Source organism: Oculina patagonica, chromosome 10 (assembly GCF_052425735.1).
Source record: "Oculina patagonica isolate OP01 chromosome 10, crgOcupat, whole genome shotgun sequence".
NCBI classification, from domain to species: domain Eukaryota; kingdom Metazoa; phylum Cnidaria; class Anthozoa; order Scleractinia; family Oculinidae; genus Oculina; species Oculina patagonica.
Window position 1 is genome coordinate 2,876,337 of NC_135767.1, and position 27,511 is coordinate 2,903,847.

At 38.6% G+C, this 27,511-nt stretch overlaps 1 protein-coding gene across 4 annotated transcripts in view; it reads left to right on the forward strand.

The window, feature by feature from the left end:
- Positions 1–27,511, forward strand: part of LOC144628167 (potassium voltage-gated channel protein Shal-like) — a 42,800-nt gene that overhangs the window by 3,874 nt on the left and 11,415 nt on the right. Inside the window, exon 1 of one of the 4 annotated variants that reach the window (XM_078486235.1) lies at positions 19,613–19,881. The exons of 2 other annotated variants lie outside the window; for them this stretch is intronic. The gene's annotated coding sequence lies outside the window, so the exon portion shown is untranslated. Of the gene's footprint in view, positions 1–19,612; positions 19,882–23,021; positions 23,051–27,511 lie in introns of those variants that run through there. One more of the 4 variants, XM_078486233.1, reaches the window with a different exon arrangement.

Sequence of the window (27,511 nt, forward strand, 5' to 3'; positions counted from 1 at the left end):
TTCATACCTTAAACAGAGAGAAAACCTTACACAAAATAAAGATAATTATGGCAATAATGATTTTCTATGAGACAAGTATGTTGGTAATTAATGGCAGTGTTAAAATCACGTTTGTTGTCACTAGTGGAGCCAATCGTGATTTGAAGTTAGAGGCCTGGGCACAGACATGATTACTAAACTCGCAATCTTTTCCAGTTTAACAAAACATTCAAAACTGAGCCTTAAAACTCTCTTTCTAAAAGAGTATGTGGTCAAAATATGCCATTATGTGTTTATTTGAGAAGCCAAGGTTCGTTTTCTTGCATTATGACGAAGATGGCAAGCACAGGAAACAACAATATTCACGACAAACAGATGATATCAACTCAAAAGGCAATAGGAAATGTTTCCACTGCCAGACCCAAACAGAGCACACATGCACATTAGAACAAAAACACTTATTCTCGAGTTAAAATGGGAATCAGTCACATTTTTAGTTAAAGGGACACTGTCACGGGGATTTTAATGCTTTTCGGTAAAAAGTACTACAATTGGCAAATAGGCCTTCTCGTACATGAAATGCACCTAGTACATCAAGATGGAGATATAAAGTAAACTGTTGTTGAAGAAAGAAGGGATCGAGCTATAATAAATTTTTGGTGTTTTTCCAGTCCACAAGGACAAATCTTGAAAAAATCAGCCTGTTTTTTCAAGTTCAGATCTAAAATTCCTGATGGCATCACACATCAGTACACTTTTATGGTGATTTTTAACAAATTTGGACCACTATTCGTTGTTTCCATATGTCTTTAGTCTCTTGCGTTTTTGAAGTGAAACTGGTGACAGTGTCCCTTTAATCAGACATGTCCTTCCTGACAAACTAAAAATACATCACATTATAGTTTGCGACTTGCGGTATATGCAAAGACCAATTCTTCACTGTTCTCAATAAATAGCCTTACTAGTATTTGGGCAACCTCTGTAAAATCCGTTTGTCTATACAACCAATAGTAAAAAGGGATGGCCTAGTAACTAGTCTATGAAATAGAAACATAGTCACTCTCTATTTCGTCATACAAAATATCCGAGCCAGAGTCTTCAGACTCACTGGTCAGCAGAGTCATCTACATAGTGCTGGCTGAGCAGCCTAGAGGCTTTTGAGTCATAGATTGCCTCTTGGATTAGAAGGTGGCGCGATTCAATAGAACAACGTTTTAAAAAGCACTACCGTGGGACAGGAAATCGGTAAGTTATTGGCATTTTTTTTTTAAAAAGTAGGTCGTATAGTTGCCAAGTCGTTATTTATATTAATATAAAATGAATCTTCCATCTACTATTCTCCAATGTTTGTTGCAATTAGTCTTTAATGCCATAGACAAAGCAAGATTTGCGCAACGACGTAATTAATCAAAAGTCAATGTGAAAAAATACTGACTGAAAGATGAATAATATTCTGCACAGTACATTCAGAAACATCGAACAGTTTGAAGCCTTGCATGCAATAAGCGCGATAGCCTTTTGAAATACAGGCTCGTTTAACATTGATTCATATTCACCTCAAGGTCAATGCCAGATCATTAGACATATAATTCCCGTTGATTTCACTACTAATTCTGAGTTTGTAAAATCCAAACGTTTAGTTATAAGCTGGTAAAATGATTTCCCCATCTCCACCTCTTTCTATTATGATTAAAAACCAAAACACTCTAATTATAAGTGGAATACATACGGTGAAATCGATTTCTTTTTTCATTTAAATCTTTAAAATTAAACTGAGCATAACTCTTCAAGCTGTTTGAGGTCGATTTTCGTATTTTAATTTTCTATATACAAAGTGAAAAGCGAAGAACGCAAATTGATTTAAACAAAGGTGTGAAATTTTATTTTACACAATGCGCGCGCGGTATTTTGTTTTATTATTAATGTCTTAAAATGAATATATCAGTATCAAACATGAGCCATTGGCCCGATAACGAGAAAATTGAACAATTTTTAATTAACTATATTTAACTTTTTTCAGTTTGTGTCTGTTTTAAGCCTGAATAAGACAAAATAATTGCCCGAACTTTGAGTCGATTTAATAAAAAAAAATTATATAGAGTTCTAAATAACCTTTCAGAAAACAATACAGAAAAAATATATAAAATAAGCCAATAATTTCACCCAAATGAAGTACAATCTTTGAGAAAGTAGTTAAATATTCACATTTGTCGTTTTACATCGGTCAATATTGACCAGGATTTTAATAAGCGGTCTTTATAACATGGAAATTTTGCATGATAATTGACTACCGATTGATTATAAGAAATAGAAATAAGTCACTTTTGAACTGATATTTAAGGCAAGAAAATAAAGCGGGATGATCATGTTTTACTTATCGGGTCAAATATCATAATGATATATTTTAAGGTCCATAAAAACCATATTCATTAATATTCATCTTGAGAAGTGTGTTATTTCTCGTGTTCGTGTAATACGTGTGCCGTATCTGCATGCTCCCAATGTGAATTCCTGATTACAAATTCGTAACAATTAACTAGCTCCTTCGTGTCTATTGACCAGACACGCTAGAGTGCCGTCAATTTAATTTCTGTACTTTTAAAACTTAATATCAGCACGGGATATTAAAAGCAAGAAAAAATCTGCAACCTGAAGCATTTCCGCAGGGTGTAAAATTAGAAGGTTTAATGAAAGTTTTATCAACGGGCGTAAGTTATGACAAGTCTAAATGTCGCACCCTAACTACGGTAAATAACCTTGAATGATGATGTTTGAAACAGCGCCATTTGGAGTTGTGAGACTGTTTTGACGACGTAACCTTTGCGAGGAGAAAGGTCTTTTATAAGTAAGTTTCTTTTTTGTTTTCGATTCTTTTTGTTACGGTCTTTTGAGGTGGTTAAAATATGACAAATGTTTTAAGTTCGTGGGGTAATCAGTGTTAAAACGCTTTTCATTTCGAAATATGTTCGAAGACATTTGGCAAGCTGCATTTTCGATCACAAGATCATCGTCAGATTAATCTAAAACCGGCGGAATTGCGACGAAGCGGATCGAATTTTCCTGTTTTAGATAAAAAGAATCGCGTTTTCTCTAACGGGATCGGAAAATGAATCGAGTCAATAGATTACAGCAGAGATAGGAAAGGAAATGTTGCGATAAACATATAAATTTGCACGACTCGCGCCATTTTGTGGAGACAACTGTCGGTTTTCTTGGGAAAATACGGCTTTTATCACACGGGCTGGAAAGACATCTTATGCTTAACAAAAATCGAAACGAAAATTCATTTTTTTGGCGCCAAAATACTTCACTGCGGCTAAAAATATTGTGCATGCAGGCAATACTGAAACGGTCTTTAAAAAGGCGTATTTACTGTACCAATTCTTTGGACAATACAGAGCGTTACAGCGGGCGGTTAGTGAGCCTCTAGGGCAGACGACGTTTTTTCATGCAGCATATTGTTTTTAAAAGTTTCGTTCGCTTGTCAGATCCTCATGGGTCCCCTTAGGCAAAATGCGCCCACCTGCTATGCGGGTCCGTCACTCAAGATAGATACAACCAGTCGGGGGTCTCTTATATGCAGAAATAAAGTGATTGCTTTGACTAGAAGGGATTCGACGTCGTGCGGATATCAAAAGTTTTAATTATGTTTTGTCGTTCTGAACATAATTGCCAGGCTTGTGTTATCTAAAAGTTATCCTGCCGGAAAACAAGGTATGATTATAAATTTGAACGAAAACATTGCATCAAAAAGGTTGTTATGTCGAGCGATACAGTGTCATTTTTTAAAAAAAAACATTGCACAAAAAATGGTCTGTCAATAGCCAAGGCGGGATTTTAATTTTAAACAAAAACTTTGGAGAAAGCTAAAAAGAGGAAAAACTTCTACAACAATAGTATGCCAACAATTAAATATCAAAATAGGACGTTCTTTGGAAGAAGTTAATTATGCAAATTCATGAAGGAATTTTGATGAGTTTTGACTGTTCCAAGCAGTAGTAATAGGGGAGTCAAATGAATAACACCTCTGAATTAACCGCTTTTATCGCAGCTGGAGTTCGTTTTTTTGGCAAGTTTTTTAATGAGTCACGGTAAATTCCCCCGACTTTGTTTACCCACGCGGAAAAAACAAAATTTGCATACCATGTTTATGGGGGCGCATTTTTTTTTCGACAACCAATTTTTCGACAACCATTTTTAGAGAAAGGACACATCTTAATTGAGCGATCGGCAGCCAATTCTTCTCGAAGCGAGCGGCGGAATGTTAGCCGTCATGCAAGTGACATCATAAAGTATTTTTAGTGGCAATGAGTCATAATTGATATCACGTGCATTAAATCAAAAGAACAATAGTTGTGCACGTGTAAAACAATAGATTTTTCATTCCAGAGTGCTTAGAACTCAGATTTTAGCACACAGGAATGAAAACAACTTACTAACGTCTAAAAATATCATTCGGGTAAACCCCCGACACCCACGCACAAATTTGCATGCCGCTCGCGGCTTCATGTCAATTGAACATTTGCGGACATTGAAATATACACAAATATGGGCAGAGGAAGAAGCGGAGTTTGCAACTTAAGTGGAAAAAAAAACTTGAAAAGGTTTATTGGAACCCCTTCAAAAGTCTTTAAAAACGAAAAAGTTTCAAAAGAAAACAATCAAACAGTGATTTTATTGTCAGAAGAGGCGATCGCGCAGTTGAAAACTTTTGACAAAGGGCTTGTCGCAAACCTCTTGACAGGAAATTGACTCTTTTGTACGTCTTAATATTTACTAGAAATTATTAAATTTAACAAACCTGTTTTTGTATTTATTGCTCCGTTTCTATTTGCAATTGCGGCCAAAATTTTGTCTCCTTTTGATGCTTCTAATGAAACGTCCTGTTTTTGGAAATTAGACTCGGTTAGACTGACTGTGGCTGACCCCCTTCCACCATCTTTTTTTTGAACCTTAATAAACACCTGTACTTCATCATTTACAATATTATCATCTTTTTTACTTTCAATAAAAAACTGCCATTCTTCAATTATTCCATCAACGGGCATAATGAAGTAATTTAAATTAAAATTAAATTTAACCAAATAAAAAACAACAGAACTTGAGCCAAAACCACCTCCAAGAGTAGTTGTACCATCTGTTCCATCATAAAAACCGTTTATGACAAAATTTTTGTCTTTTTTTAGAAAATAGTTTTTTAACTCGTATCCATTCAGATCAAGATTTGTTTCTAACAAAAGGTCTCCACCTGAAAAAGTAAAAGGCTTTTCAAAAACATCGCTTGGCACATCTGACTGATAACCTTTTACACCATAAGCAATTAAATAAGCTTGCTCATTTGCTTTTGACCCAAAGTAACCAGGATTTGTGATGTCAAGAAAAATTTTGTCGTCTAACCAAGACGGATCTTTTTGTGAATGAATAATTGTTCGCATATATTTTGGACTGTGATTGTTAAAGCGTTTTGTATGATAATTAACAGTGTTTCCCCCAAAAGGTGACGAAGCACTTAAACTCCAGTTAAGATCACTTTCAGGAAAGAAAAATTCAACGCAAAGAGTGTAATCACCAGGGAACAAGCCAGTGAGGCCGATTTTAAATCTTGAATTAAAACTGTCTCCAGATTTTAGTAAATTAAAACGAAAAGCGCTTCTGTTAACTAAGTGAACACCCGAGTTAAAATTGTTAACAGTTGTTAATGAGTCAAAATTTGTAACTCCTGTAAAAGAAGATGCTGAAAAAAACAAATGAGAAAACAGATTTTCTTTTGTTCCTGAAGAAATTGTGTGAGTTCCAACATATTTTTTCATTGATGTTAAGTTTACAGCGTCTTGGTCACCAACAGGATTTGCGAGCTGTTTGATTGAATGGTCGTTCATTACCAAATTTTGATTAACAACACCCATTTGTCCAGGGTCACCTTTTAGGCCAGCGGGACCTTGTGGACCAGCAGGGCAAGTTGGTCCAGCATCTCCTTTTGGCCCTTTTGTTCCAGCAGGGCCAGTATGCCCAGCAGGCCCTGTGGCACCAGCGGGGCCAGTTGGACCTGTTTCTCCTTTTGGACCAGCAGGGCCAGTAGGACCAGTCGCACCTACGGGGCCAGCAGAGCCAGTTGCACCTTGGGGCCCTTGAGGACCAGCAGGGCCAGTAGAGCCAGTTGGACCGCTGTCACCTTTATCACCTTTTTGACCAACGAAACCTCTTGAGCCAGTTGGGCCTTGGGGGCCTTGTGGACCAGTGTCGCCTTTTGGGCCAGCGGGTCCAGTAGGACCGCGAGAACCTTGAGGACCAGCAGGACCAGTAGGACCTTGTGGACCTTGGGGACCAGTGTCGCCTTTATGACCAGCGGGGCCGGGCGAACCTCTTGGACCAGGGGGCCCGGGAGGGCCAGTTGTTGGTGAGCTGTCTGAAGGATGTCCGGTGTCTCCGTTGAAAGCACCCATTATATATATTTGTCAAAAAAAATTTTTTTGACGTTTTTTTTTGGTTTGCCGTGATACAAGAAAGAGAATTTATTAATATGTTGGTTTTGAACCATAACCCTTTGACAATATCCATGAATTGTAGCTTTTGGTGCCTCCCTTACGTTTATAAGCCTCGTATTCACGTTTGTACCTTGCAACCATTTGTTTGGCAGTTTCATAAGATACAGGAGCGGGTTTAAATGCATCTGTAAGCAATTCATACCCTTTTTTCCAATCGACAATCCACGGTACTTTATTTTTTTTTACGGCGTCATAGGTTTCTTTAGGGTTTAAATGCTTTAGGAAATCAAATAAATTACCCCCTTCTTGCGCTTTGACGAATTTTGTTTTCATTGCGCCGCATTCGGCACAAATGCATTTTAGCATTAGGCGTTTATTTTTGGTTTGTACAATTTGTTCGCTGTTGGGTATGCATTTGGTCATTTTTTTTTGTTTGACGCAATAACTTGTAGCCATTTATATACATTCGTCAAAATTTTTTGTTGTTGTTTTTTTTGGCCTGTCGTGATACAAAAAAGAGAATTTTGTTTTTGTTGCAAGATCAAGCAGATTTCTGTTTATTCCAAGCTCATCCGCAATACGGTTATTTTCTCTTGGAAGAAATGAAAAAATGCAAAAATGGCTGCAATTATCACGAATATTTTTTGGCACTTTGAAAAAACATTGTGAAAGATAAATGACGCTGCATTGCCGATGCCTTCCGTTTATGAAGTAATTGATAATTTCGTTTTGATTGCTTTCACAAACCATGTCGTCAAATATGACAATTTTTTGGTTGTCATCTGTTAGCTCTTCAAGCAGAGGAACGTCTTTTGTTGCTTCAATGACTTCATAACCTGTTTCTGGATTGACTCTTTTTTCAAAATCGTCAAGAATCAACTGGTACTTTTCTTGATGAAGGTTTTTTGCGCAAAGATAAATCTTGTCGTAAACTAAAAGCTCATAAAGCATGTAAAAGAATGTTTGTTTTTCCAGAGTTGCTCGGGCCACAAATAAGCATGCGAAAGGTGTCAGAGGGCATGCTTGGATGCCCTTGTTTGAAAGCACTTTGCGAATAAAACTCAGGATCGTAATTTGGAATCTTCATTTTTTTAGTTGTTTATATATATACGCAAAAAGATGTCGATGAAAAAATGGCAAACACTTGCTGAAAAAAAGGCCGCTGTTGAGCAGCAAAATGAAAAAATACTTACTGCAATGAAAAACAAAGCGATTGAAAAAGAATTTGGACAGCTTTCAGGTGAGGAGGTATTTAAACCGCTAACACGAAGGCTTGACCGCGCCTTTACCGCGCAAATGAAAACTGATGCTGAAGAAGGCCCAAACTATACCATGGATGAGTTTGATCTTTACAACCCATTTGGTGAAGATTTCAGGCCAGATGGAGAAACGCCCCCACCAACTCCGCCGCCGTCACCAGAAGTGCCTGACTATTCGATGGCTGAATCTGACCAAGATTTCGAAGAGGAAACTCCAACATCATCACCACCATTAACATCATCACCAGCCCCACCTCTTGCGGAAAAGGAAGAAGATGATGATGATGATGATGATGATGATGATGATGCAGAAGGTGATGATGTTGCAGAAGGGGGTGATGCAGCAGAAGGTGATGATGCAGCAATGCCGCCGCTTGACTTGTCTCAGTCGGTTGAACGAGCCAAATGGGGAACACCACAAATACCAGGAATTGAGGGATCAGAATCAACTGACCTGCAGGTGCTAAACACCATGTTAACGAAAAATAAAGAAAATCCCAGCTATGTTGTGAAAAGTCCGAAATCAAAATTTTACGGTTATACTCTTTCAGACATAAAAAAAGCGCGAGACGAAATTTTAGAAAGAAGGGGAGAAAAGAAAGCAAAATCTTCTTTATTTTTTGAAAAAGAACCCCCGGATCAAGAGGGGAGCGGTGTTGTTGATGTGAACGATCTTGTTGACAGACTTTATATAAGCATCGGTTCCATTAAGGCAGGTAACACTTCAAAAAAGTTGCAAAGACAAGTAGCGATATTGTTACAAATGTTAACAAAACAAAAAGTACTGACAACAGAAGAATCAAAAAAAATTTTTCATAATTATATAAGATGAAACATTATAACCTTTTGCTCAACTCCTCGATTGCAAAAAAGAAAGATGCAAGAAATGAACCTCACGACTTTCAAATCTACTTTGATCCACCAATCAATTTAGACTCTTCAAAAAGGTACAAAGCTGCTCTGAACGAGCTTGTAACAATGAGCTATTCTTGGTATAATGTTTCAGAAAAATATAACAACAAATTTAAATGGAAGAAGAAAAGTGACTCAGAGTGGAACACTGTCACCATTCCTGACGGAATGTATGATTACAAAGACCTAAACGACACTTTCCAATCTCATACAGGAAAAACGGATGATTCAAAAAACATTTTCGAACTTTATTTTTATACTACGACATACAGGGTGACAATTCTGATTGCAATCGATTACGAGCTTGATTTAAGCGAAGGTGGTTTTTCAGATCTTATCGGTTTTGACAAAACAATTTTAAATGACACAACCAACGTTGGCGTTCGTGTTCCGGACTTGACAAGAGGGGTTGACTGGATTTATATTCATTGCGACCTTATTTCAAGAGCTGTTGACAATATTGCAGACGATGTTTTGTACACGTTGTCAACATCGACTCTCGATGTCTCTTTCCCGTTTTCGAAAGAGCCTTACCGACTCTTGTGGCATCCGGTTAACAAATACCGAATTAACTCGATAAGAATCAGAATTAGTGATGGGCAAGGAAATGACCTTTTTCTGAACGATCAACCTGTCGCTTTGAGCATTTTTATTGAAGAGGAAGAATGATTTTTTGAAAAAAGTATAGGATGAACCACCCAAGCGAGTGGACGCGATTTTACGACAGAGGTCGATACAGATATCGGCACAAAGGAACAGGGGTCGTAAGAGATACTTTAATGGCTATCGGAAAACGATTCCCAAAAAGCGGAAAAAAAGGCAGAAGAGGCTGCCAAAAAAGCAGCTGAAAAAGCAGCTGAAAAAGCAGCTGAAAAAGCTATTGAAAAAACGGCCAAAAACCACCAAAAAAGTTGCTGAGCGTGGCGCGGAAAAAATTCAGCAAGTTTTAAAAAGAAAAAAAAGTCTCTTACCTGAGTCACAAAAAAAGCTTGAAGAGTTGATGGAAAAAAAAGGACTCAACCAAACGTCGAGACAAAAGCTTGAAAATATTTTAAGAAGAAAAGAAGCAAGGTTGAAGGTAAACCAAATTGTCTCAGAAAATTAAAATTTTTTTGCGGATAAATATATACCTGGCTTTGGGAGAGCGATGTTCAGAAGCGGAAAGTTTTTGGAAAAAACTGAGTTTGTGCGGATTGGTCTTTCCACGCCAATCACCCTTCCAGGAAACGCTCAGCACCAGACAAAAACTGGCTACAAATTTTCTGTAACCAACAGAAACAACTGGTACGACTGGTACAACGCTTACATTCGAGCAGATTTTACTTTTGAAGCGACCGCAGATGGGGCAGCGGTTGCAGGAGACACTCGTTCCGCTCCTATCAATGGATCTTTTTCTTTGTTAAATAAACTTGTGGTAAAATCTGGGGGAAAACCTCTCTATAACGTTGACAACATTCACAAGCTGATATTTATCAAAAACTTGTTGGATTATTCTGATGACTTCTCCAGAAGTGTGGCAAAAAGCCAGTTTTGGTATCTTGACACGGATGACAGTAATGTTACAACAGATGCTGCAACAAACCTTGGAATTCGACAAAGGGGGTTGTTAGCCCACGCGGGTGCAACGGTCAACACTATTATTCCTCTGAACAGGTACTCTTTTTTTGAAGAGCTCAGTGACAAGCTATTGCCACCAATGAAGCTTGAGCTTGAAATAGAACTTCAGTCTGACGCAGAAATGATTTGGCAGAACGACGGCACAAACAGGCGAATTGTTGTAAGAACCCTTGAGCTGTGGGTTCCAATGCTTCGGTTCACGAGCGAAGGGCAAGTGCTTGCGAATGAAGACTTTTTAAAACCAAGAAAGTGGACTTACATGAGAGAAATGGTGCAGCCCAGCAGCAGCCGACGTGATGCTTTCGGAACTTGGCAGATAAATCCTGGAATTAAAGACGCAAAGCACGTCTTCATCTTCATCCAGCAGACCCGAAAAGTAAACGCTCTTACCCAGAACCCGTACTTTTTTGACACTTTTGACGTTGACGGAGATGACTCAGCAAAGCTCGCCACTTGCAGGCTGGAGTACGGTGAATCCCAGTTTTATCCTGATCTGGAGTATGACGAAAATTTCAAGCTGCGAATCCTCAACGACGTAATGAATTACCGTTACCGAAAAAATGATTACAATACAGGAGTTCAGCTGCAAACAAGCAACTTTAGCACACTTTACCCTTTTCTTTACTTCGACCTTCGAGAAAACAAAAATAACTTGACAAACGATCCAAAGCAGATGGTTTTTCACTACAGACTTAATGAAGCAGCAAATGCCCAGGATTACACGATATTCGCCGCTATTCTGTACGAAAGCGAAATGGTTCTGAGGGAGGTGGGTAACGAACTGGTTGTGGTTTAAATTTTTTTCACAAAATATATACAAGATGACTTCTTACTACCCGCGTAAGGTTGTGCTTTCTGATGGACAAAAAGAAAGCCTTGCCAAGGCGTTTTCGAACAAAACGGCGATTACACTAAGGCTGAAGTACGAAGACATTGCAGGGGGGGATGGAAACACTTTACATCTAACAGCTCGTCAAATCAAAAAAATAAAGCAAGCCGTTAGCGACCAAAGGGGCGTAGATCTGAAAATGAGCAAAACACAGATCAGAAACTCACTCAAGCTTGTCAAGGCCGCGGTTCTTGGTAAAGGGTTGCAGGTAAAACCAAAAGGTGGCAATGGCATGAGGGTCCGTCCTGCAGACGTGATGCGGCGGCCGCCCCCATTTATTGGAACTTGGGGAGAAAAAAAATGAATTTTGAGGACGTTCCTTTAACTGATTTTGACCTGCTTGCCTGGTGCGATTATCTAAAAATACCGATAAAAGGCGTTTTTTCAAGAAACGAATTTTTACCAAAAAATCACTCCCCTTGCATAATTAACCTGGGCGACTTGGGTGGCCCCGGCACCCATTGGGTATGTTGCTTTAAAGAAAGAGAAAGCTACGAGTACTTTGACTCTTTCGGTTTGCCGCCCCCCACGGAATGGGAAAATGATCTTGTTCTTAAGGGAAAAAAGAGCTTTTTGCGAAACGACAACCAGCTTCAGTGGGAACAAAGCGTACGCTGTGGCTACTACTGTTTGCTTTTTTTAAACGAACGAAACAAAGGAAGGTCGTTCGAAAAAATTCTTGAAATGTTTTCTGACGATTTGTTGAAAAACGAGGCTGTGGTCAAAAGGTATTTTTTGCATCAAGTATAGAATGGAGGTGTATTGCGTAAAGGAAAGGCAGTTCACTCCCAATGTGCCGGGAAGCGAAAGGGTGGAAACCACAAAAAACGGCCGAAAAATGTTGAAAGTCAAATGCGCCAGTTGCGGTATCACAAAGACGAGGTTCGTCAAAACTCAAGGTGCTGGAATTGACATTCACAAAGCAATCGGCAAGCTTCCGAAACCAAAAAAAGGGTGGACACTTCCAGGACACAATTACACTGGGCCCTATAATCCTCTTGAAAAGCAGCTAACATACGACCCTAAAACCGGAAAGATTTTGAAAATCAAACAGCAACCGACGGGGGCGACAGACGCGGTCGCAATGCAACACGACGTCGATTACGCTGTCTGTGCTGGTAAAAAAGATGAAAAAAGTTGTAAACACGCTGCAGACAAAAAAATGGTAAAAGCGCTTGACGCAGTTCCCAAAAACAAGCGCCAGTGGGGGCACACTTTGGCAAGAAACGTAATTGCATCAAAGCAGAAGGTTGGCTTAGGGGTTGGAGAAACCGTAAACAAAAAAATCGGAGAAAAAATTCCTGGTTTTCAGCAGGCGCAAGATCTTGCTATGATGATTACAGGAGCCGTTGGCGGAGATAAAAAACTTCTTGAAAAATATTGGTCAGGAGACATAGCCAAGGGCGCTTTTAACACCAAAACAGGTTTGTTCAGCAAAAAGTTTTGGACTCACCCTTCAGAAAACCAAGACCCTTCTTGCTCAGCCACAGTTTATAACAAAAAAACAGGAAAATGGGTTAACCATTATTGCGATTAAATCTGAAAATTTTTGCCCTCAAGTATAATGGCGACCGCTACCCAATACAGACGAGCCGAAATCAAGGCAATGAAACTGACCTTGGAAAATCAGCAGGCCCACTACGAAAAGACTTCCGCCAAATTCAAGCGCTGGCATACTCGCTGTCAGACAGCTTGCGCTTTAACGGGCGGTGCCGCGACGATTCTTTCTGGCTCCGGTCTCGCGGCTTCTCTTTCCGCTGTTGGCATTGTCGTTGGAGGGCCTTTGATTGCGACAGCAACCGTTCTTTCTCTCGCGGCAACTTCTTTGAGCGTAACTGTCAAGTTTTTCTTGCAAAAAGCAAAAAAACACAAAAAAATACTTTTACTTGCTGAAGAAACTCTATTAGCAATCAACTCTCTCACGTCAGCCGCCTTGGAATACGGCAAAATTTCTGACGACGAATATCAAGAGATCGTCGGAAAGTACAGTGCCTTCTCTACGAAAAAAACGAAACTGCGTTACTCAAATCACACTGACGGCGCGCGCTCCCACCAATCTTGAAAACTTTTCTCGGCAGCTTTTTTCGTTTTTTTACTTTTCGTCAGGTTTTTTGCCAGCTTTTCGATTATTTCTTCTTTTTTTGGCCAAGAATCGGGTAGCTTTTTGAAATAAAAATACAAAAAACAGACGTAGTTAACGTTTTTTGCATGCCTTTTGTATTCTTTTAACACATTTGCCAAAGAACGCAGCCTTGCCGGCTCAAAATCCTGCCAAGAAATGCCGTTTTTTTTCAAAACTGTTTTCAAATATGACAAGTTCGCCACCGGCGGAATCGATCTTTTTTCTGTCTCTTCCTGTTCTTTGAAATCTTGGCATTCTTGAAAAACAATTGGTTCAAAAGTTTTCTTTTTCGCAACAAAAACCAAAAAGAAATTTTGGATATCTTTTTTTGTTAATTTAACGCCCAGACCATAAGGGTCATCGCCAAATTTTTTTTTGTCTTTTAGCCACTTGAGTCTTAAAGATTCAACAAAGTTATAATAAATCGTGATCATATTATCACTAAAGCCTGCAAGGAAAGAAGGGTCCTCGCCAAAATATTTTTTTTCTTCCATGTTATATTAAGTCTTTTAAGTTCAAATGGAAAATAATAAATTGGAGTCACGTTACTACAGCCCTCAGGGCTACTGGAAAGGTATTTCTGCGATAAAAAAATTAGCTGAAGCCGCAAAGGTTTCTCAAGTTGTTGCAAAAGAATGGCTTACCAAGCAAGCTTTTTGGCAAATTTACCTTCCAGCACCACGATACGTTCCTCGCCCAAAATTCGATGTTTCTACTCCTAACGCGGTCCACCAGGCGGACCTTCTTTTTCTTCCTCATGACAGATTGCCGCGAGGGCGAAAAGTTTACAAATACGCGTTGACTGTTGTTGACGTTGCCAGCCGTTACAAAGAGGCCGAGCCTTTGACCTCCAAAGATTCAACTGAGGTTGCAAAAGGTTTTCAGGCAATTTACAGGCGTAGTGCACTGAAATGGCCACAGATGCTGCAAGTTGACCCCGGGCGCGAATTCATGGGCGCTGTTACCAAAGAAATGGAAAATCGAAAAACAGCTATTCGACGCGGGCGTGTTAACATTCACAGAGATCAGGCCATTGTTGAACGTTTCAACCGCACACTGGCAGAGCGCCTGTTTGGTTATCAGTACAGTGTCGAGTTGACCCTGCCATCTGGCCAGCGGTCGACAGCGTGGGTTAAGAGGCTACCCGAAGTTATTGCCGCTCTGAACGACGAAGTTACACGGCTGACGGGCAAAAAACCCTCAGAAGCTATTAAATTAAAAGCCGTTGCTGCCAAGCCGTCGACTCCTTATTTGAGGCCTGTTGGTAAGAGCGAAAAAAAGCTCCCCTCCTCCGTGAATGTAAGATATTTGTACCAGCCGGGTGAGTTGGAAGGGGGCGGAAAACGCGCCACCGATCCAATCTGGTCTTTGAAAGTCTTTTCGCTTGAAAGAGCTGTAATGAAACCGAACGAACCTGTTTTGTATTACTTGCAAGACGGCCCCAAGCGCGGCCTTGTGCGCGAGGAGCTGCTCGTCGTACCTCCTGATACCTCCCTTCCACCAGTCAATGCCAGCTAAAGGTGATATTCAATCGGTTCGGTATGTATTCCATCTTCAAGCACCCAACGTTTGTCGTAATAGGCGCTCAAACCCAGTTTTTCCTGCTCGTAAGTTACCATTTTTCCTTCCTTCATACGGAAGCCTCTGTTATTTGCTTTATCAACGCTGCCTTCAAGAGCTGCCTTGAAACGCTGCCAAGTTACTTCGTTTTGCGTCTTTGACATACCCTTGGTGCTAAACTTCTTTTTTTCACCCTCTTGTTCCTCGATGAAATAACACTTTGAGCAAAGCGCAATCATCCGGCTGCCCGTACACTCAAGCTTAAAGAGACCAGGGGTGCGGCCGCTCCACTTGTCCCAAGCCAGCCATTGTTTTTTTTGGGACTCGAATTCAAGTTTCAGCGAGGGTTTTACAATGTCTTCAAGCTTTTGTGCCGAAATACCCATGTAACAGCTGTCTGTGTCCATCTGAATGAGCTCAAAGTCTTTTCGATCAAAATACTTGTCTAAAAAGTCATAGTAAAACTTGAGCATGCGCAGCTTTGCTAACTGGTAAACCGCGATCCCAACTTGAAAAGGCCTGCTAATAGTTATCCGGGGCTTGCGGCTTTCCAACTCGTACGCTTGCCCGATTTCATCTAAGTCGCTGAAATACGCGCTTCGCAGGGCTCGGTCAACCACTTTTTCGTCTTTTGTATAAATTACGTTTGTTTGCCTTTCTAGAGCCTCGATCAGCTTCCCCTAAGCACTGTTTCCTAACAGCTTAAACACGTCAGCCAGCAAGGCCTTGCTCTTATCAACATCGCCTGTTCTCCGCGCCTCTGTCACTTGTTCCACAAACCATGGGAAGATCTTTTTCGGTTGGTAGTTAATCCTCCGGTAAACAGCTTTTATCACTGCTCCGTGTTTTACATACCAGCGCAAAAGTGGTGCATACAAAAGAATCATTTTGGCAGAAAGAGCACCGACTAACTTTTTTCCGTCACCTCGATTTCTTTTTGTTTTTTGCAAGTATTCAAGCATGTGGTTTGGAACGGCTTCACCTGGTACCTCTTTGTTATAAAAGAAAGGCGGCATCTCTTCAAACTTTTTCCATAATTTTTCTGGAATCTCAATATCCACTTCAGCAAAGCCAAACCAGCTCCGAGCGCCTTTCAGGTCTCTTGTAAGTAAAACAGCCTCTTCTTCTTCATGTCCAAAAAAGTGGAGGACTTCTTCATTTCCGCAAGGCATTTCTTCTAACATTGTTGATAAATAAAGAGCGTTTGCGTCGTAACCAACTATGTTTTTACAAAGCTTCGGGTTTTCAATCTGGTGGTCTCTTATCTTTGAAACAAAAGCTTCGTGGTATCTTGTAAAAACAATGCTTGGCCCTCCAACGACCGCCCCTTTCAACATATCATAAGCCTCTTTACTCGGAGAATACAAATCTGCTCCTCTCTCGATCGATCCTCGCATCAGGTAATGCAAGCTAACACCTGGAATGCTTACGGCATCTTTAAAAATGTCGATACCCTTTTCTGTATAAAAGGCTTTCATCTTTTCTAACGCTTCCAGGCCTGGTGCAACATCAAGGTTGTTGTAATAGCGCAGCCAGTCTGCAAATGTTTTCATTTTCTTTTCTTCAAAGATTCTATTACACACTTCTAACTCTGCCTTTGTAAGTACAAAAGCGTTTTTTAGTTTTGAAAACCATGCCTGGTAGTCAGGCAAGCCTGGGTAGTCCAGCTTTTCAGACGAGTCAAACCACTCGTAGGGAAACCAAGATTTTTTTAATTCGCAGCCGTAGGCCTTCACCCACTTTTCATAGCTCGTACCTGGCCCAAGGTAGTTTATAATGTCAAGAAAACGGAATTCTGGGGTAAGCAAAAACATTGTTTTGTTTCCGTTTTTTGCGACCCGGACTTTGTCTGTTATTTCAGCAAGCTTCTCAACAAAATGTTTTTTTATAAGGTTAAGGTCGTAAGTGCCTGAGTTAAAACCAACCACAGGAACCTAGCTACACCATTCGTCGATTTTTTTCTTTTGAGCTTTTGGAAGCATAAAGAAAGTTTCTAAGTCAGGCATAAATGCAGCTCTTACTTCCGCGCGGATAATTTTCGCTCGAAACCTAAGCTCTGTAATGAATTTTCGAACAAGCAACTCGGGGTTTTTTCACAGATATGTGTTGGTTCTCTGTTTAACGTGTCGCCCAAGCTAACAGAAATAGGAACGTGCTCGTTTTCTATTGTAAACATTTCTGTTGGCTCATGCCTCTGCTTTTTGTCTCCATACGACTCAAAATCGAAAAATATTGCATGTGGGTAAGTTTTTGTAAAAGTTTGCAAAGATTTACCGTTAATTTTTTTTGCTTCACAAGCCCAAATCTCGACAACGTTGTAACCTTTCTGTCTCAAAAAACTTGTTCGTTCAAGGGTTGCTTTCAAACGGTCGTCTCGGGTTTGGTCAAAGCGAAATATTTTTTTGTCACGTTCTGTTGGAAAACATTTTAAACACCCATGCCAGTGACAGCCGTGGTATTGAAACACTGTTTTTGAAATGGGGTCGTAACCATCAACAGGAGCTTTTTCAATCCATGGTTCGCCACCGTGTCCACACATTGCGTGATGAATGTGAATTTTCCGCCGCTTGGCTTCTTGGTCAAGCCACCGAAGCGATTCTTTGGAAGCTTGATGGCTTGGATAGAAAGCCTTCTCAAAGCTTGTCTGCGGTTCCTCCCCCTTTTTGCCCGGGCAATCGATTATTGTTTTTCCTTGGCTGCAAGTTTGGGTATGCCATTTAAGGTTACAAACTTTTGTAAATCTCGCGTTGCAATGGGTGCAAGAAAAGATTTTTGCCAACTTTTCAATATCTTTTATAACAAAAGCGTGACCTTCGTAAGTTCCGATTGTAAGCACATTATTTATCTTTTCAGGCGAGTTTCTTTTTAGGTGCCATATTAATTCTCTTTTTTCTTTCATCTCATTGTCAATTCCACTTATATTTACAGGCACATATGTACAGATAACCTCTGGCTCATATACACGAATGCCAAGCCAATCAGAAAAAGGTAAACCTTTGTTAAGATGCCTTTCAACTTTATCTAATTCATCAAGAGATGTTTTTGGACAGTCGGTCGGCTCAGTTGCGAGTTTAAAAAACCTCTTTGCGAGACCACGAGCTGCTGCTGTGCTTCGATGTGGGAGTGCTCCTTGATGCACAGCAATGCAACGCCATAGACACAAATTATCTTGATAGGTATCTAGCGCAACCATTGGACCCGCACGCCCACGCGCAAGATTGCGCAGCCAGTCTGGTAAGGGGCCTGTACCTAACAGCGGTTGACGGTCAAGCACAACCTTTACATCAACATTAAAAAAGCTTACAAACTTCCACTTTGTAGAAGGTCTTTTGACATTGTCAGGAGCCAGGCGTTTTGTCTCCTGTTCGCTCAACCATTTTTCCGCTGCAGAAAGCTTATTAACCCAAGGTGAGCCTTTGTTAAAGTAGTAGACAATGACCGTATCATCATCAATGTTGCGCAACCGATACGAGTAAGCATGCCTGATATAAAACGCTGTGTTTACATTTTCTCGAATTTTTTCCATAAAGTTTGGTGTAAGGTCTTTTTCCAGACCTCTGATGAAGCGCCATCGAATAAAACGCCGTCCACTATTTTCCTCCCCCTCGTATTCCGCGACATCAAGAAGGTTTAAAATCTCATTCTGATAATTTGTTACCACCCGATTTTCGTGTGGTACAAAAGGATCAAATTCATTTTGAATGTTCTTCCTTTTTTGCTCCTTCTTTTTCTTGCGACGAAGTCGCTGGGGGGTTTTGGGTGATACTTTTGTGAAAGCAACGGTTTCAGCAAACGCTCTTGCACTTCAAGAGGGATCGGCTCATCCAGTATATTACGGACAACTTCACGAAGTGGGCCCGACATTTGAGTCATTCGCTCAATTTGTTGCTCAACAAACTCGTCAAATTTACTTGCTTTGTTCGCGGTCAACAAGGTCTTGCTGAAAGCCATGTACCTAAAAAGCGCAAATGTTCAATTGACATGAAGCCGCGAGCGGCATGCAAATTTGTGCGTGGGTGTCGGGGGTTTACCCGAATGATATTTTTAGACGTTAGTAAGTTGTTTTCATTCCTGTGTGCTAAAATCTGAGTTCTAAGCACTCTGGAATGAAAAATCTATTGTTTTACACGTGCACAACTATTGTTCTTTTGATTTAATGCACGTGATATCAATTATGACTCATTGCCACTAAAAATACTTTATGATGTCACTTGCATGACGGCTAACATTCCGCCGCTCGCTTCGAGAAGAATTGGCTGCCGATCGCTCAATTAAGATGTGTCCTTTCTCTAAAAATGGTTGTCGAAAAATTGGTTGTCGAAAAAAAAATGCGCCCCCATAAACATGGTATGCAAATTTTGTTTTTTTCCGCGTGGGTAAACAAAGTCGGGGGAATTTACCGTGACTCATTAAAAAACTTGCCAAAAAAACGAACTCCAGCTGCGATAAAAGCGGTTAATTCAGAGGTGTTATTCATTTGACTCCCCTATTACTACTCAAGCACTGTTTAAAAACACTCTTTATTTAGAATAATAAACAAAACATAAAAAAAAACTTCTACAAACATCAACACAGGACGTTTTTTGGCAGAAGTTAATTATGCAAATCCAGGTAGGGATTCTGATGATGTTTGAGAGTTCCAAGCACTGTATACAAACACTCTTTATTTGGAATAATAAACAGAACGTTCTTGTCAGACTGTGCCATATGTCCGAGATCGTCGTGATAATTTTTTTCATTTATTATCATCACCAAAATACTTGTTTCGTAATCGATTCAACGAGTAAGAAGCCTGCTGCAGTAATTGCTGTTGTGTGTAAACGAAGCATACAAACGAGACTCGGAATTGCCACGTTTACACGTCACTTTATATGTTTAAGCCGCCTGGAGCGGAAATATATTGGCCAAGAATATCTGTATTGTTCATATTGTGAAGTCACCGTACATGTGTGTTGTCGGTTTTTTGCCGTCGAGTTGCCTCGTCCAAAAAGAAATAATATTTCTATGTTCTCTCTATTCTCGCCTGTCAAGCAAAATTATATGGAAGAATTTAAAAAGGTAAGATGTTGAGAAAGATGTTAAGCAGTTAGTATCAAAGCGACCTGGAAAAAAATCGGAGCTCATCCAACTGGAGTCAGGCCGGTGACCCTCTGCACACAGGTCGAACGCTGTACTCGATACTGAGGAGATTCGAGACAGCTGGTCCATATAACTAACTACACTGCAGGTTCAAATGTGAGATCGTTTCACCTTATTATGGCAAGACTAGGTTAAAGTGTCTTTTAAAACCCTGGTGGCCATTTTCACTCTATTAATCGACTGAACAGATGAGACAAAATGGCGCGCCTTCAATGATGATGTAGCTAACTTTTGTGAGCTTGACCTACTAAAATGCACCCTTAAGGCTTCCAGTGATCAAAGAAAATTCTTCCCAAAACTTTCTGGTCGAGTTGTCGGCATTCTAGTTATTGAGGTTAAGACAAGTTTAAATCTTCTCACAGAAATCGTGTCATTTAACAGTGGAAAGTTTGCAGTTTGTCAATTTCTAGTAGCCAAGTATCACAGTTTCAACTGACATATCGGTCGTTTCTCAGTGGACAGCCAAAATGTAAATTCACCATTATTTCTTAGCTTTATTTCTAAAGTTTAGGCTCTTCTCAGTAGTAGCTTAAAATTTTGGTTATTTCTCAGCCGTCGGCCAATTTTGTTTGGTCATTTCTTTGTTGTAAGGTTAACTCTTGGCCATCAGTTCCCAGTTGTAAATAATAGTCTTGGTCATTTCACAGCTGTCAGCTAAAATTTTGGCCATTTATATTTTTTGTAAGTTAAAACTTAGGCTATTTCTCAAATACAAGTTAAAATTAAGGCTATTTCACAAATAAAAGTTAAAATTAAGGCTATTTCTCAAATGTAGGTAAAAAATTAACGATATCTCGCTAATTTAAGTTAAAAGTTTGGCCACTTTAATTTCAGCAGTCATCTAAAATGTTGGTCATTTGGATTCTTAGTTGTCAAGTTAACCTTGGTCTTTTCTCAGTTGCAAATACTTTTTTGCCTTTTCTCAGCTGTAAGTTAAATTTTTGACCTTTACTAGGCTGTCAGATAAAATTTTAATCATTTGACAGTAGTAAGTTAGACTTTCCGTTGCTTATTTTCAAATTGTAGTATGGTTTCTTAGGCTTCAGTTAAAATTTTAAGTTATGAAAATTATAGTTGTCGATGAAAAAAATTTAGAAATTTCTAATTTATTTTTTTGTCGTTCCAAATGGCTATCTAATATTTTCACTTGAAGTTAACTTCAGTTTGCATACAGTAACAGAATAAACGGAAAGCAGCCCCAAAAACATAACGTTCCCAGGCCCCCGCGTTTTCAGAAAAACGTTTGCTCTGGGCACCACTATCACTTCTGTTTTGCTCTCGTGTTTTTTTAACCTTATTCAGAAAAGGCCACCTGCAGGTAGTTAGGCAAATAAATAAGTTTTAAAGGATATTTTTTATATACGGTCTTATATTCGAGTCCTACATTGTGGTATTTCCTGTTGACAGCTTATGTAAGGCGTGAATAATCTTGTTAAAGTACCAATGAGATGAGACTTAGCACGGTTAATTCTGCAATTTTTTGGACTGACGACATTACAAGCATCGAAAGATGAAACGGGTTTTGTGTCGTTGATAAATAAAATGTTAGTCGATGACAACTTTGTAAAGCACATATTATCCATCAAGCAAATTGCAGCCCTTTGAAACGGGTACCGGTATCTTTGGCGGATACGAAATTTCAAAAAAAATTGGACAAGGGACGCAAGATCAAACACGTTCCGCGCTGTTTAAAAATGCGTTACTTTATTAACTTTATCTTCAAATTCAAGCAAGGCATTAATAACCTTCTAATGTTGGGGTTCTATAGATTTTAAGGTCTCCTTGAATGTGAATGGTTTTCTTGTCCACCCAAGTGTTAAAAATGCGCAACAAGCTTTTGGTCCCCTAGCTAGTCTGCGTGACAATGTTCGTGCAAACAATATTCCGCCAGAAGCCATAATTTACATATTTTGGCAGCGCGGTGATCGTGGCACGTTTTAGTCAAAATGGACAACCTTAAGGCTTGATGAATGACACTCGCACAGAAAGCGCTTTCGGGAATATATTATTAAAAACCTTAAAAGCCATCAGGGGAAGGTTGGATATTTTAACCGCGCGGTGGTTGCTGCACGTTTTAGCCGAAATGGCCAACTTTAAGGCTTGATCAATGGAACACTTGCACATAGAGCATTTTAGGGAGCATATTATTAAAAACCTAAAACCCTGTCAGGGAAAGGTTGGAATTTTATAATATTGAATAAATTAAAGGTCGACACTTTCTTTCCAAAGGCACTTTTAATTAATGAAGGTTTTGCATTTTCCTATGTATGCATCAAACATTAAGTTTAGCCTTCTTTTGAGCCATATAAAAATGCATGTAATTTTAAAAATAAATTTTTCGAGAAACTAGAGCGTTTAGAAAGAAAACTCGTTTTTATATTGTTTTGGCAAAATTTAAAATGGCTTATACTAAATAACATCCTGTCACCTTTTCATACAAATGCAAAGAAGCTTTATTAAAATACAGGTGGTTCTAAAGAGGCCTTGGGAAGCGACGTTAAGTAAAATATAAAAAGCATAGTTAGTAGATGCGTAGATGCGTATAGTCAGATGCGTATATTGTTCATAATTTTGCACAGAAATACTTGCGTTGTTGATGGAAACCATAACAAAAGGTAAATTTGCCAAGCAAATTGCGTAACTAATGCAGTAAGCCCTTAAGTAGACTTGGCCCAGTAAGTCATTAAATGCATTGGGAAGCTGTTTTTCATACAATAATTTACGTATGTTAACTACCCGTTGTATTTCAAACGCTAATTACATAATTGACCAATGGAATCACAATGGATTTGCACTTTATCAGCCAAATTACGATCGCAAAATTGTGTTGATTATGCGACCGGCGTTTGTATACAAAAAAAATCGGGCTACTTTATTGCGCTCGAAAGGGTTATATTTTTCTTCCGGAATTATTTATCAAATGTGCGATAGCGGATCAAAGACTTCACGCTGTTTCAATTGAGTTCAAGAAAAAGGCGAGTCGCGCAACGTGAAAAATGCAAATTATTCAAATTTAATAACAAGGATAGCAAATATCGGTTTTACATAGTTAAACCACAAAACAACACAGAACAAGCATTAAGCAAAGGTAAGAGTCTTTTCTAATAAAACCTTTTTTTTCTAATACGCTCCTTGCGGATGCCGTCGCTTAAGCGATGGTTTACGTGCAATTTACCATTCAATTGGGGAATATTTTCAAAATTTTTACTTTGTGCGTGTTAAAAAATTAGGTGGCAACGGTTGTAAAGATATTCTCATTACGCTTTTATTGCGACTGTTTTGGTGTTAAACGAGAAAGTCGCAAAATTACAAAATGTGCGCTTGTTCATTTGGGTCAGCGAGCAGTTTCTTGTTTTAACACTGAAATACAGTGTCTTCTAAAGTACTGTGCGTGCGATGTGTGGAAAATTGAATATGCTTTCTTTGCAGGGATGAAGTTATTTATAGATTAGTTCAAAAATTGAAATAACTAATTGTACTTTTTGTTCATGTCTTCAGATGAAATGTTTGTATGTTTGTGGGATTATGGTCCATAGCTTGTGAACTCTACAGTTCGAGGATAGTTTTCATATTAGTTTAAAAAAATGCCTCACCCTCCTTTGTGCAAAGGGTGCCCGTTTACTTAACGCAAATATCTCAGTGATGTATTTTCTTTGTGTTTCGTGTATAATGAAAATCGTTGTGCTCACATAAACAATATCGAACAACTCATATTCGACGAAATCTGAGCTTACTACTTCGAGTGTTTAAATGTTTTTCTTGAGTTTCTTATCCAAAATGAAATATACGAAAGCTGTCAACACCAGTTCTCAAATGCAAGAAAATTAACATCACTTAAAAGTGTTCTGATTATAAAGAATTATAGCAACAGAAAATATCTGTAAAATTCAAAGTGCAGTGATGTTTAACGAGAAATGATATTTGAGTTTACAACAGAAACAGAGATGTAAAACCACATTATCGAAAAACTGAGCTTTCGAATCGTTTTGTCAAAAACAAACGTGCTTTATTTTTGCTTCAAGCGTGTTCAGTTGGCGTCGCTTGCTGATGGGCTTTTAGCAGTACAAGATTGTTATCTTGAAGTACTCGTAAAAATGTCACTGCTGCCATCTGCTCGCTTATATTTTCAACCAGAGGCCATATTCGCCCTTTTCCTGCAACAAAAACAAACAATTTAAAAAGGAAGCACATTTTAAATAATAAAATTAACAAAGGAACCATATTCAAAGCGACTGGCTCATTTTGTAGAACTAAAATGGTCGGCGAGCTTTTAAGCTATTGTCTGTTTTGAGCAGGGAAAGTTGCATTCTCTATAAACATCTTGAAAAATTTGGCAAATTACGAAAATACACTCATCGGATCACGGAACGTTAAAAACATTTTTACAGTTTACTGAATCAAAATTGCACGTACGTGTAAGAGCAAAAAGAAGCTAATGCGAGAAATGCTCAATTTGAATATCAATTCAGAGTGTGGATTCAGAAAACAGGAACTCGTTACAAACGACTAGAATGAAAAACAACCTAATGTACTTGTACATCTTAAGCCCACAAAAATGATAGATATGCTTTTTAACCCTTTTAGTTCCCACTTGTCATAAACATACATTTATCCTTACTTATCCTTACAATATCAAAACATTTATCGACTGAACACGTATTTCACAAATTGTCAAAACTAACATTTTAATGTTACAATGTTGGTTAAAAACAAAGACATTATAGTAACTACAATTTAAAATACTGAAATGTACTAATGTCAGTTGCAAACTTTCTCATCAGAACATGAAATTTATTTGACATCAGCTGATGACAGTGAAAAATTGTAATTTAAAGCTGGGGATCAAATGATCTTAATCTTAAGCCAGTGTTAAAATGATAGGACGGAATTTTAATTGGGTGCAATACAAATTATAATCCATGCATTTTCTTCGTCATGTTTGATTAAAACTATAACAGTAAAACGTGACTTTGGAATTTTTATTTTGTATCTGCTAATCTTTAGGAAAGTTGACACAAAACGCGGTGAGGATTTCTTTTTTTTTAAAACTTCAAGCAATACAAATCTGACATTTGATCCGTTGATTAAGCACGTCTCAACTTGTCTTATTAATCGATAACAAATTAAAATTCAGTAAGAAATTGTTATCTTTTATTGACACAATTCGACACGTATTCGCGATGAAGATTTTCGTTTTAACTCCTGACAATAACTCGTTGATTTTGGACCTCTCACTGATTATATTTAATTAATTTCATCAGTAGCAACATTTCAAGAAAGGATTATTATGCATGAATATTATTAGTTTTGTTTTAATCTTCTGGAAAGATACTTTGAACAAAAACATTAGGAGGAGGATAATAATAATAATGTACAATAATAATGTTTTCATTTTGCTCGTCTCATTTAATTAAATCTACAAATTTGTATACGCGAGCAACAGATTAAATGGTCTTTTCAACGAAAAGAGTAATTGATGAAGAACACGACCATGATGTAAAAGTATCAATTTTGGAAGCGATTTTGGGAAGAAAAGAATCATTTCTGTAGAGAGGGCGAGCGAAATTGTTAAAAAAACTGTTTCTCAAGTTTAGTGGTTGCAGTTTTTAGCGACCGATCAATTGCAAGGTATGTTTGTTTAGTAGCGCTTTAGATTTTTGTTGAGCTGCACTAAAGCTGCTTTAATTTACGCCTTAGCTTTATTTCCACTAATTTTCAAGAAATGGAGTTCATAATGATAACTGTCCCCCGTAAATATTGAACAAGGCTAAATTTTGTGAAAATCTAGTCAGAAATTTATATTTATTTTCGTATATTTCTATAACTAACAGTGGTTTGACTGAGTGTCCTAGAGGTGAGTTTCGACAAAATATGTAACACAATTGTTTCTTTTGATAAGAAGAACGTCAGTGAATTTTTGCAAGAAGTTTTTCTTCTTTCTCTTGTCAGGTGTGTTTTGCGCGCGGTTTGTTTCAATGTTGTAAAGTAGATTAGCTTATAACTGCCTCTTTTCTGTCGAAAAATCTTTGATGATAAAAAGACTTTGTAAGACCACGTAAGCAGACAAGTATTATAAATAAATGAAAATGTTATGTCCAGGTTGCGTGGGCGAAAAAACAACTTTTTAGAGAACAAAAAAGACGTAACGCTATTTCACAGGGTAGCAAATTCTAATCTTTGACTAGAAAGGGGAATTTACTCACTCATCCAGAGTCGCACGAGAAGCTGTGACTGTTTATTCGTTTCCAAGACGTTTTATATCTTTATTTGCTTCTCAACAACACCTGCTGGTTGCTAGCTTTGTTTTCTTCCTTCGTTGCTTTCCACATTTTTAACTCGACCAATTAGATGAAAAAGTCATTTATTGACTGCAAAGTTCTCAGGTGATGACGGAGTTCCCGTTCAGTTGAAAAGTGAAAAGCATGTTCAGGTTAACAGAAAAGCATAGGAGGTATATTTGTACTTTTTTAATCTGCACGTATAACAGCTGGGTATGAGGAGCTGATAGCTTGGTTGACATGGTGTCAGACAGACGGCGCTAACATTTCAAATGCTGATTTCAGATCATGATAAACTAAAGGTCGATAAGTTAACATCTCTGTTTTAAAGAAAGAACACGGAAAACGCAAGAACACTCTGTTTGAGTCTAAAAGATAGTTTAAAATTAAAAATTTAAAGAGACTTCAATAGGATCATTGATTATACCATATTTTTAGATGGTCGTCTCAGTTGAAAAGGTCTCAGTTTTCAAGTTGTGTTCAGATGACTGAAATTTGTATTCTAAGACTCGACAAGACACTTTGACAGTCATTTTTACCGTGAAAAGACCACATGCAGGACTTTTAATGAAGGGATTTTTATTAAAAAATAGCAGTAAGACCGGAAATTTTAATCAGTGACATTCTTTTGTACAATATATCCTTCATCAAATATTTACATGGAAGTAAGATTTTTAACCGGATCTGTACAATTTCGTTTTCCGCCCATGTATACAACAGTCACTTGATGGCATGTTCACAGTATTTCCTTAAAGCTTTTTGCACCATCGAAGGTTTTTGCGGTATAATACCTGCTCAAAATGGTAGTATGTACATTTTACTACGATGTTGCCCAATTTTCTTCTACATGAAAAAAGAACAAAAAGTGTAATACACTTTCTCGAACCTTAGTTCCATGTTACGACACACTTTTCATGCTTTATGATAAAATTTTTTCTGTTTAGGAAAAAATGAAAAAAAAACTGTTAAATAAATTGATAAATTTTGGTATACTATGAAAGAGCAGTTGCCGATTTTTTATCAATCCGAGAAATTGCTGCACAAACGTAGAAAATTAACATCTCAAGTTAATTCGAGAAAGGAAGCTTCAGTTGTAAATTAAAATAAGAGAATATGTTACAAGTATGCGCAGAAGTAAGGTGGGAGAGGTGAGGCACGGTGGATGGGTGAGTGTGTGGGGTGGGGTCGTGGCCCGTGCGGTTGTGTGGACTGTTTGGGGCGCGTGCGGGTGACCTAGTTTCACTTGATCACCGGGGGTCGGCGGGCGGGAG